The sequence below is a fragment of the Ochlerotatus camptorhynchus genome, unplaced genomic scaffold (genome assembly GCF_037179485.1).
Source record: "Ochlerotatus camptorhynchus isolate MF236.1 unplaced genomic scaffold, CSIRO-AGI_Acam_v1.1 ptg000178l, whole genome shotgun sequence".
NCBI lineage: Eukaryota > Metazoa > Arthropoda > Insecta > Diptera > Culicidae > Ochlerotatus > Ochlerotatus camptorhynchus.
The window spans coordinates 1,922,025-1,941,964 of NW_027040668.1; the positions used below are offsets into that span (position 1 = coordinate 1,922,025).

The 19,940-nt window shown below is 38.1% G+C and overlaps 1 protein-coding gene across 1 annotated transcript in view; it reads left to right on the top strand.

The window, feature by feature from the left end:
• Positions 1-19,940, top strand: part of dve (SATB1_N and homeodomain domain-containing protein dve) — an 897,131-nt gene that overhangs the window by 96,677 nt on the left and 780,514 nt on the right. The window lies entirely within an intron of this gene.

A 19,940-nucleotide genomic window follows, 5' to 3' on the forward strand; every position in this document is an offset into this window, starting at 1 on the left:
CTATACTGTGGGCTCATAGAACAATAAAACCGAGCCTGGTTAGTAGGTGAACACAAAATACTAAAGTAGAACATTCTACCAACATATAGAGTCTATGAGATTCCTTCAAAAGGGCACAATATATGCGACCGAAACTTCGGATGAAATCCAAACAGATATTTTGAGAGGAACCAGTCGATCACAATCCTCTTATTGAGTTTAACCGGTATTAACAGAGAAATAAGACGCGTTAACCACGAATCCTTGTGAATGATCGTGACACGCTTCATATGGATGACAAATCGTCCTCATCTCATCCTTAGAAAATGGTACCAATTATTTTAATCGGCATCCTATTGAAAAATTCCCTTCACAAAAAGGCTTTTCATGTACTGCCAGAGGGTAGGGGGAGAGGGGCAATTTAATTATTACTAAAATGAACGAAATTTACGATGTGCGCTTCCATCGTGCAAACTTTATTTTGATTGCCGAAGCATACACTCAAAAAATTTACCACATAGGTATCTAATGGATGAAAACCATGTGAATTTCACATAGCTAAAAATCCCACCACAAAATCACATGAATATCAAATATGAAAGTCATGAAAAAAGTGTCGGAAAAGCATTAGAAAATTAATCGTTAAACTCTTTCTTGATAATGTTGTGGCCCTGAAAAGGGCCATTTTTCCAACGCGCTCGGCGTAGTTGCCCTTTCGCCCCCAGGCTCTGCTGCCGCTGCTCTGCTTCCGCTGCTCTGGTACTGCTGCTCTGCTGCTCTGCTGCTGGGTCGACGATCGGATAGACAATGATGGAACGGGCGACCTTGTTGGACGCTTATATAGTAGAACAGAAAATATCAGAGGTGTCAGATACTCGCATCTGATGTCTCGGTTGGAGAAAGTATAAGAATATAAAAAAATCAATCGATTTTCACCATCTTTAGACAATGGTTTACTTTTAACCATTTTTCAATAGTTTACAGAATGAAATCAATAGTTTTGAAACATTCAGCAAATTGCTAGAAATATTTCCAATCGATTGATGCCATTATCTTGTAAATCTATCGAGAGACGGTTGAGTTATTATCGTTCAAAATCTTTTAATTTTTCGTAACTCATCCAAAATGACTGTTTTCAATTTTGTACCCCCGTATGTTGCCGAAAGACGTTATCCAACGTCAAAAGCAGGACGCTTAGAAGGAAAGGCTGGCTGTGGAACTTCTCGTCGTTGCTTTGCTCATCGCTACAATGTAACTAACGTCGATTTTATAGTTAAACGAAACCTCATTATGGCTTTCAATCCCCTTTCACGAACACTCTATCACCGCTCTTTCAATTTGTTTAAAATGCGTTATGTCCCGTTTTCGATCATTTTTTTTTAGATAAATATATGGATGGAAGATAAATTAAAAATATTACGTGTAATCTTCAAGTGTTTTCACGTGAGAAATGCTTTAAATTAGTTATTTCATTTTCCGTCATATACGTCATGAAACCTCTGTTGATGTGTTTCATCAAAGAGAAAACTATCAAAGTCGAGCGCTCTTTCGCTCATCCGTTTCACCGAAGCTTGAAAGGAAGACCAATGGAGCGACGGGAGAAAGAGTGACAAGCGATTGAACATTTGTTTGTGCACGCCGACTGAGGTTTTAGAATGCTGCGAAGCTGTTCGACTTTAACAGAAAGAGAAAGCCAGCAGTCTCTTCGTCGCATCGATTTGGTCGATTGAAGCTGATATTGTGACGCCCTGAACTCTACAAATCTTTTGAAAAGACAATTTTTCCAATCTTCATTAAAAAAACAATTGAAACAAAAGTTACAAAAGTTAATTTTATCACTGTTTTTTATGAAATAAACGTTTTCCCCAAATCCAGTCGCCATAATCGAGTACCACTTGGTTGCAAATCGTTCTGCTTGAACCTGAAAAGATATAAAATAGCGCTGCTGTCGTGTTTCTGCTCATTTCCGCTTCCGACGGAGTGGCAAGCAGCACGCAGGGGCAAGTCAGCGGTTTTTCCCTTGTTCAGGACATAATACCACTGCGACCAGTAATTTGATATAGTGTAGAATATCCCGTGTCCTTAGTTTAGTGCATGTCGTATCACTCCATCACTTCATTGAGAAATGCTGAAGTATTCGGTTTTAATACAGTTGTCATTCTTGCCTTCATCGCAAGGAATCGATTTTTATTGAAAGGTCCGCTATTTATACCCTTCGGAGTGTTGAAATACCCTCCAAAGGCGCACCCCTTTGTCAGTCAAAATTGGATTCCTTAGCAACAAAAATAAGCAATGACACCGATAATAACCATCTGATGCACCTGACCCTAGTCTTAACCGCTCCAAACTATGGAACAACGAATAGAAGATTAGAAAAGACTAACTAACTAATATTTTTTCTTTCATTCAAGATCATCCTCGGTGGACAAAGCCGAGTCTTGTCACTATCAATAAGGCATAAAAAGTAACTAGGACTGTGTTCCTTTGATTACTGAAAAATCCTGTTCCCCTAGTTTGAAGTAGTCAGGACTAGGAGATCTTACATCCCGTAACGTACCACGAAAAGGTGATCTACTCACTTTACGGGGCAAGTAGCAATTGTCCTGGTCGTTGACGGCCGGGTGTTTGCTCACCTGTCGAGAGAAGGACCAAAAGGTGAGCAAACACCCGGCCGTTAACGACCAGGACGATTACTACATTTTGGTCGGTTAAAGCTAGCGGTTAAAGGTGGATGACGGCGTGATCACCTTGACAACCAGCGATGGGGTGGAACGAGACTTGGGTCCCCCTCAAATGTTACGGAACGCGAAAAATATTATTTCTTTTAACAAAACACTCCTCTCCCGCCTTTAACCTATAACGGCAACCGGAACTATCAGTGTATATTTATTTTTCGAGTATCGCTATTTTATTTGGGTATGGATACTCACTTTGCTAGATTTTAATATGTTGTAGAATATCACCTTGTTCTTTTACAGAATTTTTACATATATTGGTACTAGACCGGTACGGCATGCTAGGTCCTTGAAATCGGATCAGCCGGTTTCAATTGGTGAAAACGGATTTTATCGAACTCATTTCTTATCTTGTTTGGCAACTCACTAGGTAAGCCGCCTTGAATCTGATTGATTCCCCTTTTTCGCTGCGCAAATCTTCGTCTTGTTCCAGTCGGCTTGCTACCAAGAACCATTTTCATTGGGTCGTTATCCAACATTGTTTCGATGTGCCCAGTCCACCGTAGTCGCCCGATTTTCGCATTCGATCTTAATTTCCTAACTTACTATGCTGCAATGCTACTTAATGATTCAATTCTTTTCTACAGTGATTCAACAATGTCCGAGCTAAATCCAATCTTTTAAAAATTGGTTTAAAATTTTTAGAAGTGAGACCAAATCAGAAACCATTCAGAAAATTTCTAATTGAGGAGACATTTTTTAAAGCAGATTCAAAACTGAGTCGAATAAGTCATAAACATTTTTCTAACTGAGTCTAAACTTGTCTGTTATGTTATTCAATCCTTCTTAAAGTTGTCAAAGCTTTCCTGAAGTGATCCAACATATCCCGGACCTAAGTTTTAAAGAACTGATTTCGCATTTTCTGGAGTAAGGCCACATTAGGTGATTTTATCTCATTCCTAAATGAATCCAAGGTTTCCTGCATTGATTCAACTTTTTCCGAACTCAATGTAAACTTTGACCAATCGGGTTTGACATTTTCCTAAGTGAGCTCCAATTTTTTGTTAACCGCTGTGGCATTTTTTTTTTATCTAGTTCGTTTATTTCTAAGGCTCAATCGCGTTAGCTTTACGGAGCCGATAATTCATTGTTCTTTGTTTGTAACAAAATTCACTTAATTCAATGTCTAGTAGGAGTTGGGCCGAATACTCGCGGCTTACTCGAGGTTAGAGGAGTACATTGTTGAAGGATAGGAAAAGGGGAGGAGCTTGGGGTAGGGTTTCGTTGCCTCATCAGAGCGATGTCGTCAGTATGAACGGTAGTGTGGTTCTAGATTCGTCTGGAGTTCGACCGGCTATGGTGACCAGAGGGCGACGATGAGACTCATCGAGACGGGGGCGCTGTGGCATTTGTCAAGAAGACAATCTTGTTTAGGTCATCTAGAAAGTTTTCCGAGGTGAACCAACACTTTTTTGAGCATAAATTTTCCAAACGGAGTTCAACTTTATCAGAAGTGATTGCATACCTTTCTTAGGGAGTCCAAACTTTTCTGTTGAGTGGTTGAATTATATTTAATGTTAGTCTGAGCTTTCCTGAAGTGATTTAGCTAAGTTTTTACACAGATTCCGCTCCTCTAGACCTCTTCATCGCTCTTGTGAGATTCATATCCTTTGAAAATCAGGCTGAGATTTTAAAGAATGGGAATTCGTGTGTTCATACCTGATGGTAGATTTATATAAGCAAGCACAGTTGTTGACAAAACTGGGTTTATATCTACAAAAGTACGTATTTTTATAGAAATGTGGGTTTCTTGATCACCTAGTTGGACTTTAGCTCCGTCCTTTGAAAAACATACTTGGATTTAGAATAGACCTTTGAGAGTTCATGCGTGATGGTAGATTTTTTGAAGCCAGGTTGGATTTCGGTTCTATAGTTAATTTCAAATATTGCTTTGATATTATAGAATCGAACTTGCTGAATCCGTTGATACTTATCTTTGAAAAATAGGCTTGTATTTTATAGAATAGAACATGTTGAATCCATACGTGAGGGTTGAATTTCTCAATTTTTGATAAAACTAAGTTTACATTTTCATAGAAACTTTGATTTTCTGTTCTGCCAAGTTGAATTTCGGTTCCGAGATTTTAAAAATACACTTGGGATTCGAGTTTCGAAACCCGTCGTATACGGTTCTGTTTTAAGTTTGCTCTCTGTTTTGTGCGTGCGTTCGCTTTGATTGTTTTCGGTTGCATTTGGCTGATTAGCGTTGGCACTCTGCCTCCCGGATGGTTATGCGTGTGTGATTGTGGTGGTTTTCTCGCTTTCTGGAAAGTTTTCGAATCGAGAAGGAAACGTGATTCATCGTGTTTGCAAGAATCAGAATATATGTCGCTATCTGCAAACTTGTTTTATTTTCTTTGCGTGTGATCCCAGACCAGAAATGTGTGGCATAGTTAAGCGATCGATGCCTGCGTCGGAGGTGTTAGGTTTTCTAATCGTTCAACGATGGTTTTGGTGATCAGATGTACTCCAAACACTGAAGGGTCTGTGCATTCTGTTGTGAATCCTGCGGTTTGCTTCCAATACAGTATCGCAGGTGAAAGATTATTATTATTATTTATCTTTATTAGGGAGGCTTTCAGCCTGGGGCTGGTTCGCCTCCAGCGCAGGTGAAAGAGTGATGAATGGTCTCAATGCTTCGATGTGGATAGAAAACGCTTGCTGGAGAGTATTGGCAAGGATGATGCATTAAACAGCTTCAAAAACATGGAAGGACAGGCTTATAAAGGGCGAACACGAAATTATTGCGACACCGAAAATGTCATGCCAATTTTCTTATAATGTTTAGAATCAAACCAAAATTTTAGGGTAGTTTTATACATATATTTACTTCAAAAATCAACAGAAAAGTTAATCGATGGAGCCTTGAGTGTAAAATTGAACGCATTTTCGCTTGATGCCCTCCATCAAAGACTTTACAGTGTCATCCGGTACCAGTTTCTCAGTTTTTTTTTTCCATTTTCTTAACATGTCCTTCTCGTCTTTGACTGTCTTCTTGCTCTTCCGAAGTTCCCGCTTCATTATTGCCCAGTACTGCTCCACCGGGCGCAGCTCCGGACAGTTTGGTGGATTCATGTCCTTTGGAACAAAATGGACAGAATTGGCCTCATACCACTCCAGGACACTTTTAGAATAGTGGCATGATGCCAAATCTGGCCAAAATAGCGGAGCTTCGTCGTGCTGCTGCAAGAACGGCAAAAGGCGCTTCTCGAGGCACTCAGATTTGTAGATCTCGCCATTTACTGTGCCCTTTGTCACGAAAGGCTCACTCCTCAGTCCGCAAGAGCAGATGGCCTGCCAAATGAGATATTTGGAGGCGAACTTCGACATTTTCTTCTTCTTAAATTTGTCGTCCACATCGAACTTGCTCTTGCCGGTGAAAAACTCCAACCCCGGAATTTGCTTAAAATCGGCTTTTATATACGTTTCGTCGTCCATCACACAGCAGCCATATTTTGTCAGCATCTTCTCGTAGAGCTTCCGTGCCCGAGTTTAAGCCGTCGATTGTTGCCGCTCATCGCGGTTTGGGAAGTTCTGTACCTTGTATGTATGTAGTTCAGCTCTCTTCTTTGCATTCTGGACGTAGCTCTGCGACATGCCGATCTTTTTAGCCAAATCACGGCTTGAGACGTTGGGATTTGCTTTAATCATCTGCTTCACCTTTCCCTCCGTCTTTTTGTTCTCCGGTCCCGGTTTTCTTCCAGCTCCTTTGCCGTGGTCCAACGTCAACCGCTCCTGGAACCGCTTCAACACTCTGGAGACGGTTGAATGGTGAATGTTCAACATTTTTCCCAACTGCCGGTGCGACAGGTCAGGAAATTCCAGGTGTTTGGAAAGAATTTGTTCTCTCAACTCGCGTTGGTTCACCTCCATTTTCGTTGAATCGAAAAACACGACTTCAAGTTTGACAGCATGTACACAATACACATCAATGAGAAAGTGTGCAAAATTTGGTTGATTTTTACCCAATGGTAAAAAAGTTATGCCCTGTTGAATGTGTCGCAATAATTTCGTGTTCGCCCTTTAGCAGATATTTTTGGTGAGATCTTTCTTATTGTATTGATTTAAATTTGTTTACATTTTCACATAACCTTTACTTTATATTGCCGAATAGAGATTCCTAAATATATTCCATTTTCTACTAACACAAATGTTCCCTCCCATGGCATCTATGAAGGTAGTATGGGTTCCCTGAACCTTCTTAAGTAGATGTTGAACTAATTTTCCTTCCTATCCCTTGCGATTGTAAGGATGTGGCCAGGCGTATAATGCGGTGCTTGATTTGTAGATTTTAATGTGTGGGAAAAACCATTAGTCCCAAATGTTTTTTTTTTTTCACGGCAAAACACGATATTATCTACAAAATGTATTGGTTGACCATTATATAGCCCCCCACGATTTGTGCAATCGCTTATGCTATGCTATGCTATGCTATGATATACGATATTTGAAAAATAGACTTGGATTTTAAAGAATGGACCTTGCTGAATCCATACGTCAGTTTTAATTTTTTTAATTTTTGTGAAAACCGAGTTTAAATTTACAAAAATACGTATTTTGATGGAAGTTCGGGTTTCCTATTCAGCCAAGTTGGATTTTGAGTCCGTCCTTTGAAAAATTGGCTTAGATTTTATAAGCTGGTCCTTGCTGAATACATACTTGATGGTACATTTTTGATACTTCGGAGATGAACTAGCCTAAGGCTAAAAATCTCCTAAATAAAAAAGAAAAAAAAAAATTAAAGGGTTGTGTCCTAGACACGCCCGCAGTATGACGTGAAACCACGCAAAATTGATGCTTGTCATGCATTTTTGACTATTATACTTATTATTCTGAATGGGTCGGGGCAGAAAGTTTCTTTTGTGCAGAAGATGTAAAAAAGGATGGACTTTGGATGCTGATCTAATTGCATATCTAGAGGTACCAGATATGTTTTACAGTCAGTTGTTGGTAATTCATCGAATGTATGTGTCCTCTTAGGAATTTTTTTTTTAAATTTTGGCTCTGCGTGTAAAAATTGTTTTTGCTTATACTGTTCATAAACTACGTAGACAGAATTTCTGGGGGGAGGGGGTACAGTTGACAATTATCCACAGCCCATACAAATTAAGAAAAATTGTATGGACAATTGTCTACGTAGGGGGAGGGGGGGTCAAGAATCTCAAAAAACTGTATACGATGAACAGCCCCTAATTGTGGTTTGCTTAAAATTTATTTACCGGGAAAAAGTGATCGTCAAAGTCCATGTCTTTTTTCGAGTCGTTGTTAAGGGTGGTGGAGAGGTTGTTGTTAAGGGGGGTGAGTGGTTTTTGTTAAGGAGGGGAGAGGTTTTTGTTAAGGGGGAGGGGGTTTTACGTGCATAATTTTCCAAGTCTCATTCCTCATTGTGGTGGTCACGCCGTGATCCAGTCCAGATCCAGCCACGCCGTCTGAAGCGGCAATGAGCAGAGGCACGACAGCAGCGCTTTTTTATGTCTTTTCAGGTTCAAGGAGAATGATGTGCAACCAATTGGTATTCGTTTATAATGACTGGGTTTGGGAAAAACGTTTAGTTCATGAAAACAGTGATAAAATTATCATTTGCGCATTTTTCAAAAGTTTCTTGATTGAAAATTGAAAAATTATTTATTTCAGCAGATTCGTTAGGTAATATCCTATCGATTGGCGTGTTTGGATTTTAATTTCATCTATAAATGACAAAGTTACAAGCGTTCAAAACCTAACACTATTGCACCACACATATTTTTTTGATCTGTACCCCCGTCGTATAGTCGACAAAGACGTAGTTCTTCGTCAAAAAAGTTCTGCCCTGCCCCAAATAATAAAAAAAAACGGAGGGAAATCCCGTCAGGGGCGGGGCTTAGTGAGTATGTTTTGTGCAGAATATGTAAAAAGAAGGGACATCGGATGTGCAATATACAGAAAGAAACTCTACCTACTATTTCCAATTAGTGCATTATTACTCAGGAGTGCTTATGTGATAACAAACTCGCATTCTACAAATACTACTTGGCAGTAAAATAAGCGAATATTGAGAAACTGTGCAATAGTGGAAATCAGTGCTATGTCTCAACATATGGCTGCAAAATACATGCGTAATTCCAGGCAGACGATTCTCCGAAACGACCCAAGACCGCTGCAGAGAGAGTTCGGTGTTATCAGACCAACATGGAAGCAGTCAGAGGTAATGCGTCACCATCTACTGATTGGGACGCTGGAAAAGGTCCTTCAACTCGAGGTAGGAAATTCAAATTAATTTTTTACAACTTTTGGAATCGTTCGACACATAAGGTACACCGGGGCAAGTTGAAACACGTTCGGAAGTTGAAACGGTAGAACTATGAATATTTATGATCTAGTAGTTTACGGTAATACACAATGCCTCTCAATAATAATTACATTAATATTTACTTCCGCTAAGATATTCACGTACCGTTTCAACTTGCCCCTTTTTACTTAACTATGATGCTTACTATCAAAACATTAAACAGGTGGAGAAGCTGTATACGATCTGGCTTTGAAATTCAATAACTGAATCCCCATAATTTTCAATTAATTTTGTACTAAGCACCTACTTATTGGAAACCAAACGTTTGATTCGACAAAAGTCACAGTATTCTTTTTTGCATGATTCTATGAACACGCTGTAAAGTATATAATGATTATGCACGATAATTTCATATTCGGTTTGTCCTCCAAATTGAAGATCAAAGAGGTGCTTCAACTCCGTATTATTGTTATACCCCTTCCTCTCCTACTACGCTGACACATGAACCAAAATTTTGTTCAATATTGAAAGTACCGTCTTCTGATAAGGAAAACACAACTACCTGTTGCGTTATCGTAAAATGCATCCTTCATTCTCTTCTCTGTTTCCGAGACCTAATTTAAAACTACACAGCAAAAAATAAATTTTAATATAACATTCAAGAGATGCACCTCAATCATGTCGAAAATCTAATTTAATTTTTATGGCCACAAAAATAAACAAATGCAGTAAAAGCAGCGTAATGTCAGTTCATGCACTGTATTAATGAAAATTTTGTCATTTTTGGCAAGTAATATTACACCACATTTATGACACGATTGAAGTGCATCCACTGTGATGTGATATCAATTGCATTAAGTTTTTGCTGTGTAATGATGAAAAAATAAGGTTTTTTTTTTGGAAATTGTTTTATCCCACAAAATGCATGGCGTCTTTGCGGACTATACTGGGGTGCTTCTCTAAAATATAAAACGGCTTATTTAGATCACCACATTTGAATTTTCATAATTTATTACATTCCAGGAAAAATACTTGAACCATAACCGGAACATTGAAATACTTGAAAAATTTAAGATCAAGTATAATATTCAACAATGCATGACATACATCAATTTTGCATAGTTCTACACACAACCGTTTTGAGATGTCAAGAGTTTATTTATCAACACGAAGACGGCAGGACGTGCAAAGACGTAAACCAGTGCTCAATTCTGATGCTTTGAAATATCCAATTGATATTAATTTCTTAATGGTACTATCCGAAAGACTCCTCAGCTCTTTTGAGCACTTAACTGCCTCGAACGGTCAAATGCACCTGGGCAACAACAGTGCTGTCGTTTGTTCCCGGTAGGTTTAATAAACGGATGGCTTAAGTGCGATGCCCGGCTAGATACTGACCAAATGAGCCAGTTCTAAAATTAGTCAACAGTGTCGGGAACAAAACCAACATACCCGAGTGACTCACGAAAGGATTGAGCATACCCACTGAAATCCTAAGATCCTAACTAACGAGTCCGAAAGACTTCCACTCCCCAAAACCGATGCGAACAGGGGTATCATCACAGGAAGCAAGCTTGATCTAGAAGACGAGTAACACAACCAATTCAACGAAAAAATGTCTAAACATGATGAACGAAACGTGAAAAAAACCTTCAGACTCTCTCAATCAAAACTTACTAACACTGAACACTGATTTACTTTGGGGGTGGAAAATTGCACACTACATTTATTCAGTGTTTTCTAATGCGGAAGCTGCCTTCCAGTACATTTTTTTTGTCCGATTCGATGTCCGTCGGTGATTGGCACTAACGGGTGTTCTATAAAAATGAGAATGATTTCAATACCGTCCAGCGCTCTTGTGACAGCATCGCGACTAAGTTGCGTCGTACGGCTGACCAGGGCCCCTTCTCCAATATTCATTGACGTTTTTTTTTTTTAAACATTATGTTTTTAATAAAAAATACAGAATTCGTCGAAATTTTTTTTTTACTAGCTATATGACTGAAAAAATTCTCATTTTTTATTGAACACCCGTTAGATTGCGGAACAAAGACTGACGTTAAATAAAGAAAAGAAGAAGATTGATTCAGTATTTATTTTTTGAATTTTTTTAGAGTTTTATTTTACAGGGTTGCTTCCACTCACTTGCTATAAAAAATTGTTTTTCGGAGTTATGAAATCATTTAATAATATAATGATATGTTGTTCTTGTAAGTAACAAGAAGAAGGTGTAAAGTATGTGTTTGAGTCAAAAAACTGGTCAATTTCGCTTTCAGAGTGTCACAATCAGCGATCTTATGTATCGTGAGCGTTCACTCAGAGTGAGCGCTCACGAATCATATAATCGCTGATTGTGACGCACTGAAAGCAATAATGACCAATTTTATGTGTCAAACACATACTTCACGACCTCTTCTTGTAACTTACAAGTACTAATTAACATTATAAGATTTAATGATTTCATAATTCTGAAAAACATTTTTTTATAGCAAGTGAGTGGAAGTAACCTAAATTTTTACATAAACAAATTTTGAATTTGGCCGACCCAACTTCTGTTCCCCTCTTTCTCTATGATTAGTGCGGTCGATTGACTCTTCGGCTAGCGCGTTATCGCTTGTGTGTCCGTGCTAACGGTCTTGCACGCAAGGGTGGGTTCGCTACTTACATGTTTTGGAAGCTTACGTTGTCGAGCTTAGTGGGCTTTCGCCCGGCCCATGCCGTCGATCAGGGTTGCTTCCACTCATCTGCTATAAAAAAATATTTTTCGGAATTATGCAATCATTAGATGTTATAATGATATGTTGTACTAGTAAGAAACAAGAATAGGGTGTAAAGTATGTGTTTGACTCATAAAACCTGTCAATTTCGCTTTCAGAACGTCACAATCAGCGATCTTATGATTCGTGAGCGTTCACTCAGAGTGAGCGCTCAAGAGTCGTAAAATCGCTGATTGTGACGCTCTGAAAGCAATATTGACAGATTTTATGTGTCAAACATATACTTCATGACCTCTTCTTGTAACTTACAAGTACTAATTAGCATTATAGTATTTCATGATTTCATAATTCCGAAAAACATTTTTTTATAGCAAGTGAGTGGAAGTAACCCTGCCGTCGATCCAACGACGGCTGATGTTCTCCTACTGCGCTTGAAACTTCACGATTCGGTGTGGTCTCGTGAACCAGTCAGGTTGCCGAACTCAGTCAGCGGATGGTGGTTTACTGGATGTTAGCCGGAGTGCACGTAGGCAACTTCCTATCGATAGGCAACCGGGAAGCTTTGATTCCAGAGCGTGGCAAGGGTTGGCGACGAGAGACAAAGCCGCGGTTCGAGGCCAATTTTGGCAGCGCTATTGACGAGTGATCGCTTTGTTGGCCGTTGAGCACTTTGAGTTATCTGGAACGCTTTCACAAAACTAGCACAACAATTACCGCACTACAAATCTATCTAGCTTTGCTAGCCAATCACATAGCGGAACAAATTATAAAATTACGCCCTTCTTCTACCACGGTCAGGATCCAAGTGAAAGAGGCGATTATTGATTTTCCTCAGAAAATTCCCAAGGCATGATTACCGGAAATGGAAGTTCAACGGAAAATCCAGGTCAGTCCCACAGGTGGAAAGCAAAGCAGTTTGGAATCGAAGATTCAACCGTGTTCCGTGTAGTAAAATCGTTCAAGGAGACCAAGAGTGCCAAGACGATCCAGTGGCGAGCTGGCAGCGGAAGAAAAGCGAAGACGAACAATCCCGTGAATGCAAGGAAGGTGAGGGATTACTTCAAGCGCAATCCAAGAAGGTTCAATTCTTCCGTCTGGTTCATCCAGCAGACAATGAAGTGGGCCGGACTTCATGTCTTCAAGGTAAGGAAGGCGCCTAAGCGAACCGATAAACAGAATACGGTGGCCAAATCCCACGCCAGAAAGCTATACCGCGAGCTGTTGGTGCAGTCGAAATGCATCGTAATGGACGACGAGACGTACATTAAAGCGAACGTCAAGCAGATCCCCGGCCTGGAGTTTTTCGTCGGCAAATCCCGCCTGGATGTTCCGGCAAGTTCCGGAAGAAAAAGGTGGACAAATTTGCGAAGAAGTACTTAGTGTGGCAGGCGATATGTGGGTGATGGTGAAGTATTTGAAAATTTCGCTCCACAGTGCTCAAACGGTTCCAAATCGAGCTCTGATCATCCGCCCGATATTTGAACTCATTTACTTAATCACTAACTGCGTACAAACCATTTGAAATTAATATGGAAATAACGACAGGGAACTCAAAATTTAAAAAATTCACGGATGGGTAAAGTTTTTCTCGATTTATCTCAAAAATTGGCACGAATATAAGGAAAAAACTATTAAAATTTACTCAGTCTATGAGCATACTCGTAAGCTGAGTTTTGTTTTGAGCCGATTTATGAGGAAAATGGATGTAAATATTACTCACTGAGTATTCCCACTTTTTGAAATTTTGGTTCGACTCAATTTTGAGAACTCTCATCGGCCGTGTTCAAGTGTGCTTTCACGAAGTGCTTAATTTATAGTATGAAAGCTTGCTTAGCGTAAATTGGATTGACTTATTGCACGCAACTTTTTTGCTTTCGAACACAGCCGATTGGCAAATCAAAGTTGGCCCCCCGGTGGAGAATAGAAAAACTATTAGCGAATTCGTTTATTATCGGAGTTGGAACCAGTTTCGACTCAGTGCAAACTCGAACTTCTTGTCAGTGCGAACCTCAACCTGAGCTGGGTTTTAAAAACAAACGAGCAAACTGACGTTTGTCAGAAAATATGCAGACCCAATCTTGATAACCGATCCAGGTTGGAACTGAATAATAAACGAATTCGCTATTGGCAAATCAAAGTTGGCACTCGTGGAGAATAGAAGAACTATGAGAGTGATGATGTTTTCAAAATTTTACACGGTGAGGTATACGAGTGCAATCTATAAATGCTTTTATTTTGCAAATGGAATATTTTATTTAAGTCTGGTTGATGCTATGCTAGTAGAAAACTTAAGGACTACTTAATTGGCAAATCAAAGTTGGCACTCGTGGAGAATAGACGAACTATGAAAGTGATGATGGTTTCAAAATTTTCCACAGAGAGGTATACGAGTGCAATCTTAAAATGCTTTTATTTTGAAAATGGAGCATTTTATTTAAACCTGGTTGTTGCTACAGTTGTAGAAAAGCTGAAATCTATGAATACACCTTAAAATCTGAAAAGAAATTATTTTTTCTATATTATATATCTATTGAGTAGTCCTTAAGTTTTCTACTAACGTAGCATCAACCAGATTTAAATAAAATGCTCCATTAGCAAAATAAAGGCATTTTAAGATTGAACTCGTATACCTCACCGTGTAAAATTTTGAAACCATCATCACACTTATAGTTCATCTATTCTCCACGAGTGCCAACTTTGATTTGCCAATAGACTTATAATATAGAAAAAAATAATTTCTTTTCAGATTTTTATGTGTAGACATAGATTTCAGCTTTTCTACAACTGTAGCAGCAACCAGATTTAAATAAAATGCTTTATTTGCAAAATAAAAGCATTTTAAGATTGCACTCGTATATCTCCCCGTGGAACATTTTGAAACCATCATCACCCTCATAGTTCTTCTATTCTCCACGAGTGCCAACTTTGATTTGCCAATATGAATCATGGTTTCGAAATTTTGAACGGTGAGGTATACGAGTGCAATCTTAAAATGCATTTACTTTACGAACAAATTATTTTAATAAAATCAGGTTGAGCTATGTTAGTAGAAAACTTAAGGGCTACTTAACAGACAAATAATAAAGAAAAAAATATTTATGTCCAGGTTTTTAATTGCATACATAGATTTCAGCTTTTTTTTTGCAGCAATCAGATTTAAAAAAAAATATCTCCATTTACAAAATAAAGTATTTTAAGATCGTAATCGTGGAAAATTTTGTAATCATCATCACTTTCATAGTTCTTCCAACCTCCACTTAAGGCAACTTTGATTTGCCAATGAGATGGTGTGGTCAAAGAAGAATACTAAGATGAAACAGTCGGAAGAAAAACTTTCTATTTTGGTGTCCTCTTTCACGGTCCCTTTCATCCAAGGTAATTTTATGGTTTTGCTGCCACCTCGGTAGAGATGAAATTTTGTGCTCTTTTTTATCAAAACAATCACACCAAAATCAGAGATGTCCCATTTTTTTGATTATTCGATTAACAACTAATCGATTATTTTTTGTTCGCTGTGTTGTCATTTTTCAACCAATTAGAGTGCAGCATTGAAACGATGGGTGATGATCCTTTGGAGAAGTTAATGCTTACATTAGTAGGATATAACCGATTACAAATATTTTACTTGTGTGTTCGTTAATCTATTATTCGAATTAAAATCGGCCATCACTAGATGAATGTGAAACGTCATTTCAAATTTAAGGACCGTACATAAATAATGATACAATTTGAAAGGGTTCGGGATTAATCACAAATTACGTCCCCATGGTAACTGAAGTAAACATGAGTGCGGACCGGTTGATGTGGTTTTCACTCAAAATCGCAAATATTTGCACTGAAAGAGAGTTAGTCACTTTTACGCATTCGTATGGAGAAATGTGTATAAAAATCAAGCCAAGAATTAAACCAAGTCTATTAATTGAACTGTCAAACCAGCTACCTATCATGCAAAGTAAGCCAACATTACGATGCTTTGAAAGCTCCACGAAAGGTATTGTAATAAAAAAAATATCTTAGAAATGATCGTAATCATTCAGTGAGCTTGGTATTGATCAAAAATGAGATTTTGTAATATTTTTGTTAAGATAATTCGACAAAATCTCTGATTTAATGATATAGGGTGGGCGAGCCAGTAGTGGAGGTACTAAGCCAATTTATTAATTAAAAAATAAATATGCGATGTACACACAATTGTTATACGTCAATCTATAGCTTTCAACCTCTATTTTGATAGAAAAATATTACACTGTAATAAAATTGCATACAATTTTAGAAAATTCATCCTCCATTAAAAGGAACGCTGTTCCAGTAGTTGTGGTAGTTGCTAACTTTGGTTCCTGTAATAGTGGAATGCGTTGGTTTCTAATGGGTTCCACTATTATGGGAACACTACCGCAACTATAGGTGCAAAGTAGTGAAAATCTGAAGAAAAATTAATGATTTTCCGTAATTTTTGGGCTAATTTAAAGATTGAAATATGCAAATATTCAAGCATAACTATTCAATAGGACGTTAGTCGCAAAAATAAACAAATCGATATGTTGCTTCTAACCGAATATAAAATACATGCTTTTCCTACGAATTAATGAAAAACAAGGTTGGGAATTTTGATGAATTATGGAAAATATATTTAATGAACGCCCTATGTGATCTTCTTTTATTGTTTTTAAAATGGCGTTGATACACCCTTTTATTGACAACATGACTTAACTGTTAAAATTTGATGATAACACAGAAACTGCAGATACGGTCACAGTGAAGCGTCGTATGTGAAAAAAAACAAAGCAACCATTACCAATCAGCAGATGTGCCAAGTTGTTTCTAAGTAGATAAAAAATGGGTTGCAACGGGATTCAGCTACTGCTAGGTATGTTTTATTAAGTATTATTGACTAAAACATAAATATTATAAATATTTTTTTAAGATGTAGCCACCCAGAGATGATGCTGAGAAGGAAGAATTAAAACGACAACACGAACTACATCAGATGTCAACCAAGATAGTGTACGACGAGAAGAAGAAATACCAAGCGCTTACCAAAGAAGATCCCACTGTTTGGACCACAAGTTTCTAGAAACGTATCTTCACTGAAAAATATAAACCGGTGTATCTAATTTGACGTATGTGAAAACCGTTCTGTTAAATAAAAAAATCATGCAGGGTGTATGTAACAATTAAGGTGTGATACTGACGAATAGTACACAAGTAAAAGGTGTATCATTTTGTTTTATAAAAAGTCTTGTCCGTGTTTGGGAAAACTCAACATTTTTCACAATTTGCTTCAACGCAATCCCTTTATTCAACTAATAGCAGAAACAGATTTTAAAAAAATAGCATTAAGTCATTTGAAGTTGATGCTAAATTCGTCTGTTGCCATGTGAAAGGGAAGGGAATCTTTCGAAAACCGTGATACAAATTCTAATGTTTTTCTCTAGACGTGTCTCTTATACACTGGCTGTAGGTTACTCAGTGACCTACGCTTTTAGAAATTTCTCTAACGAATGAGTAAAAATAACTCACAACTGAATAAAAGTTACTCACTCTCTGACTTAGTTTCATTTTCAGTGTATGTTCTCATACACACTTAGAAAATAATACCGAACTCGGTTTACCAACGAGAAACCAAATAATTCAGTTAACAATATTTTTTCAGGCGTAAAAACCCGAATCTCAATTACAATACGATAAATTTGACAGATATGAATGATGGCTACTCCGGAAATGTACAGTAGCGTGGTGATATTTACCAGTTCGCTTTTCTTTCGCTTTTGTTGAAAAAACCAGAAAAATTGCATTCATCAATAATTGAGTAATATGTTCTAACAGTTGAGTAGTTCAGTTTCAACGTGCAAGCAGAGATGACGCACCCTAAAAAAATGCGTGCAAGCTACTGTTCCACTCGCGCGTGGCTAGTCGCTAGTGGCATCTGGTGAGTGATAGAAATACTTATCATCACGTTGCACGGCCGATGATAGCATCTCGAAATTGAACGGGTTTTCACTCAAAATCGCGAAACTGTTAGTCACTCTTCGACTGAGGAAAATTTTCCTCGCGCTTCCTCAAAAATCTGCTCGAATATGAAGAAAACCGAAGAAAATTTAACTCACTATAGGAGTATAACGAGTGTTCAATTAAAAAAAATGAGAATTTTTTAAGTCATATAGCAAAGAAAAATTTTTTTTCAAGGAGTTCAGTATTTTTATTTAAACATAATGTTTATTCTTCAAAAAAAAAGTCAATGAATATTAGAGAAGGGGCCCCTGGTCAGCCGTACGACGCAACTTAGTCGCGATGCTCTCACAAGAGCGCTGGACGGCACTGAAATCATTTTCATTTTTTATTGAACACCCGTTACTAATAGACGTAAAGTTTTTTTTTCTTGGATAATCGAAGTTAATTTACTCAGTCTATGAGTAACACTATGTCTATGCCTATGAGCCTACGTTTTTTGCAAAATTAAGTGAACGAAACTCAAAATTGAGTTGTTTCAATTGGCCGTGCAATATAATTGTGTGCAAGTCGCACCATTAGGCGAGGAAAATTGAATGAAATTTTATCTTTAGCATATGAGAAATATGAATGAGTCAGCATATGTGTGAGCAGGGTAGCTGATATTAATTGGCTATAAAAAAATGGTTATGGTAATTATGAAACTATTAAATGGTATAATGGTGTTTTGAACTTTTGAACAGGGCTGCTTCCACTCACTTGCTATACAAAATTACGATGCTGTAAACAAATGTTTAGGTTTTAGAATCCTAAGAGTGTTACTGCATGGTTAGAGAAGATGCATACATGATATAGCATTTTAGGGTAATCAGTAGACTGGGTCAAGTTTGTATGGTGGATCACAACCCCCTGTTCCCCACTGCTCTTCCGATTGGTATTGAGATCCCCAAAAACACTACACTGGGCAAAATTTTACAAAACCGCGACTAAATTGAATATCTCGGTTGCCAAACGGTTTCAGTTATACATATTCTCAAAGGAAAAATTCTGTTGAATCGATTGGTAGTGGTCTTATTGGCCGGAGACTTTTGCGTACCGAGATCAACCCGAGTTCCTGGTAATGTAGGAAATGCCACTATCTATCGATATAATTTTACACTTTACTTAACGTCAGTGATGGAAAAGTTCGCAAAAAATGACTATGACTCGCGAACTTTTCCCTTGGAGAACTTCGAGAAATATCGCGAACTTTTCCAACACTACTCAACGTATATTACTGGAAATTGATAGTACTAAGTATATATGGTGTAAACTTTACTGGCCTAAAGGAGGATCCGGAACGTCCGATAAAGTGGCCACATTATAAAAAATGTCCTAGAACCTTGTGATTGTTTCTATGTTGTTCAGAATCAAGAGACCAAAGCGTATATAATATGGAAACTAGATTTTGGGGTATAGTGGCCATATCCTGGTTCACCGGATAATCTGGATTGACCGATAAAGTGGCCACATTATAAAAATTGTCCTCGAACCTACCGATTTTTTTTTGTGTTTGTTCAGAATCATGAGATCAAAACGAATTTATTAAAGTATTAAAATGTTGGTATAAAGTGGCCATATCCTGGTTCTCCGGATAATCTGGATTGACCGACAAAGTAGCCACATTATAAAAATTGTTCTAGAACTGTTGTTTGTTCAGAATCATGACCACTTTATCGGTCATTATCCGGGATACCAGGATATGACCACTATATTCCAAAATATGTATTCCTAGTTAAATACGCTTTCATCATTTGATTCTGAACTCCCCCCCGTTCTTGTTCGCGTTTCTGGCTACAACGCATCATAGCCAGCAACCCCACCGAGCACCGCGTGGAGGTAAGAATCGGAGTTCAGATGCACAGATATCGCAAGTCGCCGATCGTCTGGCAGAGCCCGACAACCGTTCACGAGCGTTCTTATGCACTGCTTTACCCGGCGGGATTGGCGGGAGAATTTTAAATTTTGTATGGGAATCGAAAAGAACCAATTCATTAGTTTGCAAAAAATACAAATAAAGCTCAAAATTTCACTTCTCTGAAATAGATTGGAAATACTATGCAGGACAACTTTGCCAAAGACTTACTACATATACAGGCGTAAATATGAGCTGTGAACACTGTCTACACTGAGCTGTGAAGGTCTAAAGTGAAAGATTTACAACCTTTTGTTTAAAGATAAAACCGATTGACAGTCTCCGAAATAGTTGTTCTGCAGAGTATTCTCAATTTAAGTCCGAGATTTTGGTGAAAT